Here is a 12919-nt window from a genome sequence, read left to right as displayed (position 1 = left end):
TGACCGGGATGCAGAACTGAGTCTGAAGCAACAGCATCGTGACAAACTGCAGGTGCCAGGTGATCTAAACCACGCTATGTTATTGTAACAGACTGTATACCAGAGACCATTATGTTATTGTAACAGACTGTATACCAGAGACCATTATGTTATTGTAACAGACTGTATACCAGAGACCATTATGTTATTGTAACAGACTGTATACCAGAGACAATTATGTTATTGTAACAGACTGTATACCAGAGACAATTATGTTATTGTAACAGACTGTATACCAGAGACCATTATGTTATTGTAACAGACTGTATACAACAGAATGTACAAGTACGTCATCCACTTTGTTGCTTTCAAACTAAAATGCTTATTGTAACGTAACCTTATTTATTTTGAGTAATGCGTTACAGCCACAGTTTCACGCCATATAACATCACAACGAGTATTTTGATACAAGGTTTGCTGCTTCATTCGTTGAAATACTTTTTCTCCTCCAACGTGCATCAATAAGCTTTTTACTTTTGTTTAAGTAACATTATTTTGAAAGTTTTAACCGGAAGTTTTCCAGCTCATCCCGAAAATGGTGGCTGGAGATATGCTCCCGCACGCTTCTTCACAGCGCACGCCCGATAAAACTCATTCAAAACATTGCACTAGTTTACTGACTACACTGTCGTTTCCCATAACGTTAGTCACAAGAAATGTGGAGAAAGAATCACTTTTTAGTTGACAATCGCTTCATGGTGATCACTATTCAGCTGCAGCTGTAACGTTAATCACACTGGTCAGTTTTCACTTTTTGGCAGAACACCGGACCTTGTAATCCGTGGATTTACGTTAATGTAACAGTGATCATAAAGTAAAATGGATGATACTGGACAATAACCTGACATTGCTGGACAAGACATGGAAATGCCTTCGCTTGTTTCACAACGTGTCTGCTCCAAAGCGCTATGCCATCCATCCAACCATCGGAGATAGGCTACTGTCTGAGGTAGGCTTTAGATGTTAGCTTAGCGTCACCCAATATCAGTAATGTGTGAACAGCCCCCCACACAGCAGATTACCCCTGCTCAGTCATTACCATAGTAATGACACAGACCCCCCCCCCCCCTGCGTGAGTGCTCGAGCACTCGTCCGTAATAGAAGGAGAGTAGGCTACAAGGAGAGTACTCGACTATTTAAATTGCTCAAAATGCCCATCCCTACCAGTAACAGTGGGGAAAAATGGGAATTATGTCTCTGATAAATACAAGCTGTAACTTGAACATGATACTGCTATTGCAACTAATTTGTTGAATGTATATTTGTAAAATGTGTATATGTTTATGATGTTTGATTCAGTAAAACGCTGTCACAGAGGAAACACACTCTCATCACTCACGTGATTATTCTCCCCTTTACAGGGGTACAACACGCCCACTTCACTATCAGACATTCTATTTGCGAGGGGTATTTTACAGACCCCATCGCTGTATGTGGCTTTCTCTTATGGTTTACTTTTACATTTCATTTTATTTTATTTTGTCCAATATTCAGATATGCCAGAATTGCATGTTGTGTTAAAATACATATTATTATTTCTATCTAACACTTTTTAGCCTGATTTAATTGTAAAACCGAGTGTAAAAAGTTATGCAAAGCCTTCTGGGAAATTTAACCTGTGGAAGAGGAAAGTGGACGGAGTTCCCAGCATGCCCTGGGGAACTGTGTTTTTGTGTCAATTGTTTGTTTGTCAATGTGTTTTAGAGGTTAAAATTACTTCTTGTTCTATATGCATGATGTTAGTTATCTGTAGGGGTGCTCCGATCCGGCTAAGCCACGATCCGATCTGATTCCGATTCCTGGGGTCACGATCCGATTCCAGAATCGATTCTCGATTCCAACGATTCTCGATTCCAGAATCTAGAATCGATTCTCAATTATGTAGTTTTATATTGCAATAACACACAAAGGTACGGTAAATATAAGACAAAAAATGACAAGTGTATGAACTTCAAATTCAACTTCTGTATTACAGTCAGGGCCTAAATTCATTTTGCAAACTAGGGGGGAATTCCCCCCTTATATAAGATGGATAAGATAAGATAGGATAGGATAAGATGGATTTGTAGGCTGGGGGGGATCTGTAGACTTTGAGAAGGATTTATAGATTTTGGGGGGAATACATTAACCAGAGTTCTTAAGTGCAAGAGGTGGTGGCACCATGGCAGTACAGTACACAAATAACATGAACATTTGGACACTTATTCAGCCGGTATCTTGCATGTTGCGTTCAGGTTAGGGATGTCAATTTTCGGTTAATTTCACTTTCGATTAACCGACGCTAATAATCGATTAACCTATCGGTTAATTCATAATTTTTTAATATTATTATTATTATTATTATTATTTTTTTTATTATTTTTTTTTTTTGTCTATTTACTCAATGAGCTCATGCCCAAACAAGGCGTGTCTATTTAGATGCTGAAATGTTAATGCTTTTTGTGTTAGAATTTCTAACACAAAAAGCATTAACAAGCATTAACAAAAAGCATCAACATTTCAGCATCTAAATAGACACGCCTTGTTTGGGCATGAGCTCATTGAGTAAATACACAAAAAAAAAAAAAAAAAAAAAAAAAAAATAATAATAATATTAACTGATAGACCGACAGCAATAACCGAACAACGACGTTAGCGACGGTTAATCGATTAACGGTTAACCGTTGACATCCCTAGTTCAGGTGCATTGTAATTATTATTATATATTTTTTTTTTTACGATTTTAAGAATCGATTCTTGGGAGTTTGGAATCGATCCAGGAATCGTGGCATTAAGAATCGCGATCCTTTCAGAATCGATTTTTTTGGAGCACCCCTAGTTATCTGATAAGTTATGTGTCGACTAATAGTGCTGTTCTGCATGCTAATACAAAGTTGAAATATTGGCACCATGGGTGATTCTGCTGTGCAGTTAAGTGACCTGTCTGATGGGACACAGGATGTGTTATTAAAACGGAGATCTTTTCTCTCTATACTTATCTTGCTAGTACGCAAGTAACGATTACTGTAATGTGATTACTGAACTTAGCTACAGTAGTGCCTTACACTACTCGTTACTGACAAAAGTAATGTGATTACAGTAACCCCAACACTGCTGTTAATACTGTTATGTTAAGCAGCTGGTTTGTGTTGTTTTGACATAGTTAATGTTGTAACCTTTATAAATGATGTTTACTGTTAATATTGACATAGTTAATGTTGTAACCTTTATAAATGTTGTTACTGTTAATACTGTTGTGTTAAGCAGCTGGTTTGTGTTGATGTTGACATTTTCATCTTCTACGCATCACTTTCTAACGTTACGCACTATTACTCAGCAAACATTTCCTCGATCTGTGTCGATGTTATCGTATCCAATCGACGTCGGTTCAAGATGTGACTTTAATATTATCATTTGCTGGGATGAAAACATCTTAATGAGATGGTGATTTCTAGCAAATCATATTTTAGTGTGTGTATCTGAATAAATACTCACAGGAAGCATTTCTGCCTTTATTTTGACCATTTGCCGACATGAAAATATAAATCGTTGGGGAAAATATTGATACTTTGTTAGCTTGAAAGGGAGGCGATATTGATGTGAAGGCATTTCTGCATCTCTTTACAGAACAGGAGGCACAGTGGCACTCTGGTATGACAATTTGAGATTTCCCTCCTGGCAACACTGATTCTAGACTGACCGGGATGCAGAACTGAGTCTGAAGCAACAGCATCGTGACAAACTGCAGGTGCCAGGTGATCTAAACCACGCTATGTTATTGTAACAGACTGTATACCAGAGACCATTATGTTATTGTAACAGACTGTATACCAGAGACCATTATGTTATTGTAACAGACTGTATACCAGAGACCATTATGTTATTGTAACAGACTGTATACCAGAGACAATTATGTTATTGTAACAGACTGTATACCAGAGACCATTATGTTATTGTAACAGACTGTATACCAGAACCATTATGTTATTGTAACAGACTGTATACCAGAGACCATTATGTTATTGTAACAGACTGTATACCAGAGACCATTATGTTATTGTAACAGACTGTATACCAGAAACCATTATGTTATTGTAACAGACTGTATACCAGAGACCATTATGTTATTGTAACAGACTGTATACCAGAAACCATTATGTTATTGTAACAGACTGTATACCAGAGACCATTATGTTATTGTAACAGACTGTATACCAGAAACCATTATGTTATGGTAACAGACTGTATACCAGAGACCATTATGTTATTGTAACAGACTGTAATGGTTCCAGCTGCACAACGCTGTAATGTAGGCTATTGGGTGACGTCAGACAACTAGGGCTGTCCCAAACGATTATTTTCTTATCGATTCGACTAACGATTATTTTTTCGATTAGTCGATTAATCTAACGATTATTTTTTATTTAAATTTTCAATAAATTTACCCAAAACAAATAAATAACCAAAAACTTCTCAATTTCAGTAGTTTATTTAACCATCTCATTCTCAACAGTCCAACATAAAATCTCTCAAATAAAATTAAAGCAAGAGCTTGTCCTCAAATAAAAAAAGTGCAATTCAAAATAAAATGGTAGAATAAATAAAATGCAAGTCACTTTCAGGACAGGAGGAATACCAAAAACCTTGTGCAATTGAGTTTAGCAGCAGTCCAACATAAAATCATCTTACGGTACAGTACAATGGTGTGCAATTTTCAGTAACAGTGCAACACTGAATAGTTTTTTTTAATAACCGGTACCGGTATATTATTCTCATGGACCCATAAAAAAACATGATGATTAATGTGGACGTGGTATACATTCAAAAACATGAATAAGAGATGTCTACACAATTTCTGTAACACAACCAGCCAGGCACTTCTCTCTCCCCCTCTCATCCTCTCTCTCCCCCTCTCATCCTTTCTCTCCCCTCCCTCCACATCTGTTTGCCTTCTCTCTCCCTCGCCCCCTCATAGTTACTAGGGATGGGCATTTTAAGCAATTTAAATAGTCGAGTACTCTCCTTCTATTATGAACGAGTGCTCGAGTACTCGCGCGCGCGCGGGGGGGGGGGGGGGGTCTGTGTGATTACTATGGTAATGACGGAGCAGGGGTGATCTGTGTGTGGGGCTGTTCACACATAACGTTTGCATTTTTGCATGGAGAAAGCGTTACCTGGAGCATGTGAGGAGAGGGACTGACTGACTGACTGACTTACTGATATTAGGTGAGGCGACGCTAAGCTAACGTAAAGCCTACCTCAGACAGCATCTCCGATGGTTGGATGGATGGCATTTGCGCTTCGGAGCGGACAATGTTGTGAAACAACCCAAGCGAAGGCTCAATTCCAATACATGTCCATTGTCCAGTATCATCCATTTTACTTTATGATCACTGTTACACTAACGTAAATCCACGGATTACAAGGTCCGGTGTTCTGCCAAAAAGTGAAAACTGACCAGTGTGATTAACGTTACAGCTGCAGCTGAATAGTGATCACCATGAAGCGATTGTCTCCCAAAAAGTGATTCTTTCTCCACATTTCTTGTGACTAACGTTATGGGAAACGACAGTGTAGTCAGTAAACTAGTGCAAAGTTGTGAATGAGTTTTATCGGGCGTGCACTATGAAGAAGCATGCGTCTCATGCGGGAGTATCTCTAGCCACCATTTTCGGGATGAGCTGGAAAACTTCCGGTTAAAAGTTTCAAAATAATGTTACTTAAACAAAAGTAAATAGCTTATTGATGCACGTTGGAGGAGAAAAGGTATTTCAACGAATGAAGCAGCAAACCTTGTATCAAAATACTCGTTGTGATGTTATATGGTGTGAAACTGAGGCTGTAACGCATTACTCAAAATAAATAAGGTTACGTTACAATAAGCATTTTAGTTTGAAAGCAACAAAGTGGATGACGTACTTGTACATTCTGGCTGACTTGACGCCCGGCCGTGCAGTTGCTGCTGGTTGCTGCCAGCTCCACATGACGATGCGTGCGTAGATCTTCTAGACCATTTTTAAAGGGGTGGGGAGTGGGGCGAGTACCCGAACAGCAGAAACGTTACTCGACTACTGACGTTATGAACGAGTGCTCGAGTACCCGAGTATTTGCGCCCATCCCTAATAGTTACAGAAACATATTAGTGCAATTTTGAACAATTAACTGTTTCTAACAGGAATAAAACTAAGGCAAGCTGATTCTGAATCAAATCTCAGCAACACTTGTGTGACTTGTCATGTGTCACTCACTAACACACTGTCACAGCACATACCCAACCCAACAACTCCTCTGTCCTCCCCACCCTCCCACCCACCCACCCTCTCCCTCCCTTCTCTCTCTCTCCTCCCCCCTCCACAACATCTCCCTTCCCCTTCCTCCCCTTCTCTCTTGCTCTTGCATTTTTATTTATTTTGGCTTGAACTGCAAGACTGAAGTTTGACTTGAGCCCTTTTCCCACATGCGCTTTGTACCGCAAAATGACCGGTACGTGGTCTAATGCCTGCATGTGAGAAAGGCGCCGTGCCGGTATAAGCGCGACCCCGTCGTCCCTGACATTTCACCAGTTTCGACCCAGTCAGAAGACCGGTATGCTCTTAAGGAGACGCAAGTGGAAACGGTTCCAGTCATTTTCCGCGACAGCGGTCCTTCAATCATGGGCGAGGAGTAGCCTACACACGTTGCTTAATGTTCCAGCGGGCATAATCTAATCATTCGCGCACATTAAAGCAAACTGGCGAAATGATCTTGTGATAGCCTAATAAGAGCAGTATGTCAGCTTGCTGATTTCCGAAGGCAACCCCGGACACATCAAACGATCCAGTCTGTAAAAAGTGCTTCAACGCAACGCAGGTGAACGGATAAACATCGAACCAGCAACTATTTCTCTCAGACACGGATCCCAACTTCTTCAAAGTGCATCAACTAATCATTCGCGCACATCAAAGCAAACTACTTCCACGGATTTCGCTTGTGCATTTGCTGTGTCATTCGCTGTGTCTGTCCGTGGCTGCTGCTCTCGAGCAGAGAGGGGAGGGGGAAATCGGCTGTGTTGATTACGCTGGCGGCTTGACGCTGCTCTTAAGTCAAACGAGTGTGATTTATTGTGTGACAACTGACAAGCAAACTTATTTCGAGTTTTGCCGACCCCCCAAATAAGCTCCCCCCTCCCCCCGCCCCCCCCAACATACAGGAAAATTCGCTGATAGATTCCCACATGCGCGAGCCGAAGTGTGAAGGGAAATGTCCGATATTGACTTACAGGTAATTTTCCGGTACGCATGTGGGAAAAGGGCTTTGTACTTTTAAGACTTGTCATGTCACTCACTTAGTATTAACACACAGCACATACCCAACACAACAACTCGTCTCTGTCCTCCCCTCCCTCCCTCCCTCCCACCCACCCACCCTCTCCCTCCCTCCCACCCACCCACCCTCTCCCTCCCTCCCACCCACCCACCCTCTCCCTCCACCCACCCACCCTCTCCCTCCACCCACCCCCTCCCTCCCTCCCTCCTCCACAACATCTCCTCCCTTCCCCTTCCTCCCCTTCTCTCTTGCTCTTAGGCTGTGGTCTCTTCATGTGTCCTGAGTTGGAGAACAGTTATTTAGGCGTTGTAGTGGAGGAATGTGAGCATGTCTACATGCTCTGCAGTCAGGCTGGCTCTTTTCTTTGACACGATGTTCCCAGCAGCAGAGAAGAGGCGTTCAGATGGCGTCGATGTTGCAGAGACTGCCAGGTATGACCTGGCCAGAATAGCCAGGGTGGGGAACCTTCTTGCATTGTCCTTCCACCATTGGAGGGGGCTCTTGTCCCTTGCAATGCATTGTTCAGCACAATACATGAGCACCTCATTCTTCACCATTTCACTGTCATCTTCCGGGTCATTGTCTTCCTCATTGCTCTGCCCCTCTGAGTCGGAGGAGGAGCCCAGCAAAGCGTCCAGCACAGACATTTCCCTCCTCCTCTTTGGAACTTGTGGCTGTTCACTGTCTGAGTCATCCTGCTCCAGCAGCTCCACACTTTCCTGTTGAAGCTGTTCCATCTCATTTCTTTTGGCTTGAACTGCAAGACTCTGAAGTTTGACTTGCACTTTTAGGGTATCAGCTGATGACAGGAACTTGAGCTTGCGGAACCTGGGGTCAAGGACTGCAGCGATGAGACACACATTTCGACCACCTTCTACGAATGTGGTCTGGCCCTCCCACCTTGAAGCTATCTCCTGTGCTGCAGCTCTTTGGAAAGCGTTGACAGGAGCAGACTCATATGTTGTTTTCTGTGTGGACCTCTGGAGGCCCTTTATTATCACTGGAGGTAGAGCAGAGATGGTAACATATGACTGTCCACTCAGGAAGACAGTGGCTTTCTCAAAGGGCTTGAGAACTTGCTCCAGGTCCTCCAGTAGGGCCCACTGGTCACTTTTCAGATCCAGGTAGTGCTTTCCTCGTGGCGTGATCTCTGGGTCTGAAATGGCTGCGGTCACCGGCCACCGCTGCTCTACGAGGCGCTGCACCATGTAGTAAGAACTGTTCCATCTTACGGCTACATCCTGGATCAATTTATGTGGCTTCTCATCCCCCCTAGCCCCCCTTATCTGTGCCCATCTGCTTCTGCTTGACTTTGAGCTTGCTGCTGGCCAGCTCACTCCTCCTGAAATGTTCTACCAGGGACCTTGCAGCCCCAAGTGCCTTGTTTATCTGGGGATCCTTCTTCAGGGCGTGGTTGACCACTAACTGCAGTGTATGGCCAGCACATCGGTGTGAAGCAACTCCATGCCTCTCTTGCAAGACCCTGAGAGCTGCCACAACATTGGCAGCATTATCATGCACAACAGCCAGCACATCACTGAGAGAAAAACCAAACTTCTCTGCTGCCTGTTCCACCCAGGCAGCAATGTTTTCCGCTGTGTGGCGCTCCTCAAGCGGCATCATGGTCAGGCTGTATGAAGTCAGCTTCCAATCTTGATTGATAAAGTGGCACGTGACTCCTAAGTATGCCTCGGTGGCGATGCTTGTCCAAGCATCTGTGCTGAGTGTGATTTTTGATTTAACCTTTTTCAGTTCAGCTTTCACCTTCTCAAGAGTAGCCTCATATTTTTTCTCCATCAAATTTGTGATGTAGTGCCTGGAGGGCAGTGTATACCCTGGGTGAAATGTGTTGATCATCTCACGGAAGCCTTGACCCTCCACGATTGCAATGGGTCTCATGTCCTTTATTATCATCTTTAAGATGCTGTCACTCAGCTCTGCTGACATCTTGGGTGTGCAGTTTCGTTTGGGGAAAAACTGTTCCACACTGGGTTGCTTGCTGAAAAGAGAGAGAAATAATAATATAATACTGTAGGGACATATTTAAAATTAGTCTAAGTCTAATTTACATGTCTGTTATTATGATATGATCACATGAATTATTATTATTATTAATATTAATCTTATTATTATAATAGATAGTGCCTGCCTATTTGTCAGTTGCCTGCTCTCATCACGAAAATACTGGACCACCTGACACATAGATTAAATTGATCATCATCATGATTCATCACTGTATGTATGAACCCTTTCCCTAAACTGAGGAGGATCAGTATTTTTACAGGACATGGATTTATTTAATCACTGGAGTAATGTGCATTCATTGTGCAGCTAACTCCGCCAAATGTATTTAATGTTTTCATCAGTGTGGGGTAAGGAAATAAATAAATAATACAAAACGATTTACAGACTAACAGTCACAGACTGTAACAATGGTCTGTAACGTTAGTTTTTGACCTCATCTTACATGGCCGTGAACGCAAACAGAAGAATGTAAACAGTCGAATAGCACTGTTAAATGATGCACGCACACAGTAAATTAACGTGAGCAGCAACAGACTAACAATGGTCTGTAACGTTAGTTTAATCAATTTTCTACATGTTAGCCGTGAAAGCAAACGGAAATATGTACGTTAACGTTAAACGGCAGAATAACACCGTTAAATGGTGTGTTCGCTGCGGTGCAGAAATTACTTTCAACATGACGGTCATGGTTTAGAAACTACAATGGTAAGTGACTACCACTATCAGAAACACGTTCCATGTTAACGCTAATATATCATGCTTAGACAAACATTAAACATGACTTACGGTGCTGCTGCTGCTTGTGTTTCGTTCCTGTCGTCTTGAAAAAGCGCTCCCGCGTGTCTTCTCTTCAAGTGTTCGTTCATTGCAGAAGTACTGCTGTGATAAGCCATCTCCATTTTGCACAGCCGACAGAGCACCACATTGTTTGGTTTCTGCGAGAAGTATTCCCACACTTTAGACGATCGTGCTCGTGGAGTAGCAGTAGGATGAGTTTTAGCTGCATCGCCAATAGTTGTTGCCCTAGTTTCTGGAAGATCAGCCAAGACAGCCACGCGACCACTACTTTCTCCAGCCATCTTTTTTCTTTTGTGACGATTGGGACGCGTGTCGACGCACGTAGCGTGCGTCGACGTAATTACGTAGTCGACGTCATCGATTACGTCGACTCGCTGGGACAGCCCTACAGACAACTGATTCTCCGTGAAGTCAGGGTAGATTTCTTCCCCCGAATTTACACGTCGGGACGACTTTGAGTGGTGTTCCAGTGTACTTTCTCTAGTAGGAGAACAGAAAATCCCAGCGTCCGAGTTGTCTGGAATGCAGCATTAGTCCTGTCTGTGTGTCTTTGTCTGTCATACTGAACAGTTCAGATGCAGCCAGGGATGCTCTGTATATGTTAGGCAGGCATAAACTTTATATAGGCAGACAGAACGTCCGTTACATAATGTCACTATATACTGCAAAGGCTTGAATCAATGTACCATAGCCTCAATCAACATTGTGACAACATTATTTTTATTTTGATGAATTTGAATGTCGTGGGTCCCTAGATTTTTGCGATGTCAAAATAGGGTCACGAGCCAAAAAAGTTTGGGAACCCCTGCGCTATATAAATCCAATCAATTGAATCACTGGTCCACATTACTGGTTTATTGTGTATTAATTCCTCTGCTATTTTAATACTGGTGTATGGGTTTTATCTAGGGCTGTCAATCGATTAAAATATTTAATCGCGATTAACCGTGCTATCCAGGAGCAGCTGTGTGCCAGCTCTCTCTCCCCCTCTCGCTTTCTCTCTCGGTCTCTCTCTCCCGCTCTCCGTTGGTCTCTCTCTGACTCTGGTCTGATCGCCCTCCCGTCTTTCTCACTGTCTGTCTGGCTCGCTTTCTCTGCCTCTCTCTCTCTAGTCTCCCTCCCCCCCCCCCCCTGAGCTGGTGACAAAATGCGGGACACTTTCTAAATTTTAAGCTGAACTTGCCATTATACCCATTTTCTTCCTCCTTTTCTGCTCACGGAGATTTCTTTCTGCTTGCTATCAACATTACTGCTTCCTGATTTCCCAAACTACGGGTCGGACCAAGGCTCAAACATCACGGAAAGTGCATGCGCTAATCGCGCGTTTAAAGAAATAGTGGCGTTAAATGGAATTTGCGTTAACGCGTTATTATCGCGTTAACTTTGACAGCCCTAGTTTGATCTATTCATTGTGTATTTTTAACATCTGTCACAAATAAATAAATAAATTCATAAATGCCATAACATGCTGCGCCCATGGCGCATCGTCTCCAGAGTCTCCACCCTAGAAACTGAGTGTTCGCAGCGCACCAGTTTGCTGATTTTAAGAAAGTGAATTATATGAGATGTCTGTTCAAATCACATGAATGAAATGAATAATATTTCTTCAGTAGGTTTTAGTCTTCAGAGAACTGCTTGGATCCTACAATCACTGCTTCAGCTACATTCTTCTTATTAGTAGTATTGTTTTTGTGGGTGTTCCCCGTCTTACCTTCTGTCTCTGTTTGATGATGTCAGAGCTGATTGGCAGAGAAGAAGAGACAGAGGAGGAGAGGAACGCTGTCAAGATGAATTCTTCAGAAGAGGTGAGACAAAAATATCACTGTTGTATCAGTGATGTTGCAACACACACACACACACACACACACACACACACACACACACACACACACACACACACACACACACACACACACACACACACACACAGCCTCTCTGTCCTGATTCTTTCTTTATATCTTTTTATGGAAACAGAAAGACACCAGTGGACCCAGACGTCACCGCTGTGATCAGTGTGACAAAACATTCACAAGACTTCAGCTGTTAAAGCGACATCAGAGAGTTCACTCAGGAGAGAAGCCTTACTCCTGTCAGGACTGTGGGAACTGTTTCAGTCGGTTAGGTCACCTAACAAGACATACACGCATCCACACTGGAGTGAAACCCTACAGTTGTGACCAATGTGGGAGCAGGTTCAGTCAGTTAGGTAACCTAACATCACATAAACGCATCCACACTGGAGTTAAACCCTACAGCTGTGACCAATGTGGGAGCAGGTTCAGTCGGTTAGATCACCTAACAACACATAAACGCATCCACACTGGAGTTAAACCCTACAGCTGTGACCAATGTGGGAGCAGGTTCAGTGTGTTAAGTAGCCTAACAACACATAAACGCATCCACACTGGAGTTAAACCCTACAGCTGTGACCAATGTGGGAGCAGCTTCAGTCGGTTAGGTGACCTAACATCACATAAACGCATCCACACTGGAGTTAAACCCTACAGCTGTGACCAATGTGGGAGCAGCTTCAGTCGGTTAGGTGACCTAACATCACATAAACGCATCCACACTGGAGTTAAACCCTACAGCTGTGACCAATGTGGGAGCAGGTTCAGTCAGTTAGGTAGCCTAACATCACATAAACTCATCCACACTGGAGTTAAACCCTACAGCTGTGACCAATGTGGGAGCAGGTTCAGTCGGTTAGGTAGCCTAACATCACATAAACGCATCCACACTGGAGCTAAACCCTACAGCTGTGACCAATGTG

The 12919-nt window shown here is 42.8% G+C and overlaps 1 long non-coding RNA gene across 1 annotated transcript; it reads left to right on the top strand.

Annotated features, from left to right (window-relative positions):
- Window positions 1–3658: 3658 nt before the first annotated feature.
- Window positions 3659–12347, top strand: LOC310786546. Its single transcript, XR_014553227.1, has 3 exons — window positions 3659–3773; window positions 11884–11951; window positions 12121–12347. It is a non-coding gene; the product is annotated as an uncharacterized lncRNA (long non-coding RNA).
- Window positions 12348–12919: the final 572 nt, after the last annotated feature.

The sequence above is a fragment of the Poromitra crassiceps genome, assembly GCF_964638095.1.
Source record: "Poromitra crassiceps genome assembly, chromosome: 12".
Classification (NCBI taxonomy): Eukaryota; Metazoa; Chordata; class Actinopteri; order Beryciformes; family Melamphaidae; genus Poromitra; species Poromitra crassiceps.
This window is presented reverse-complemented; position numbering and strand designations above follow the sequence as displayed.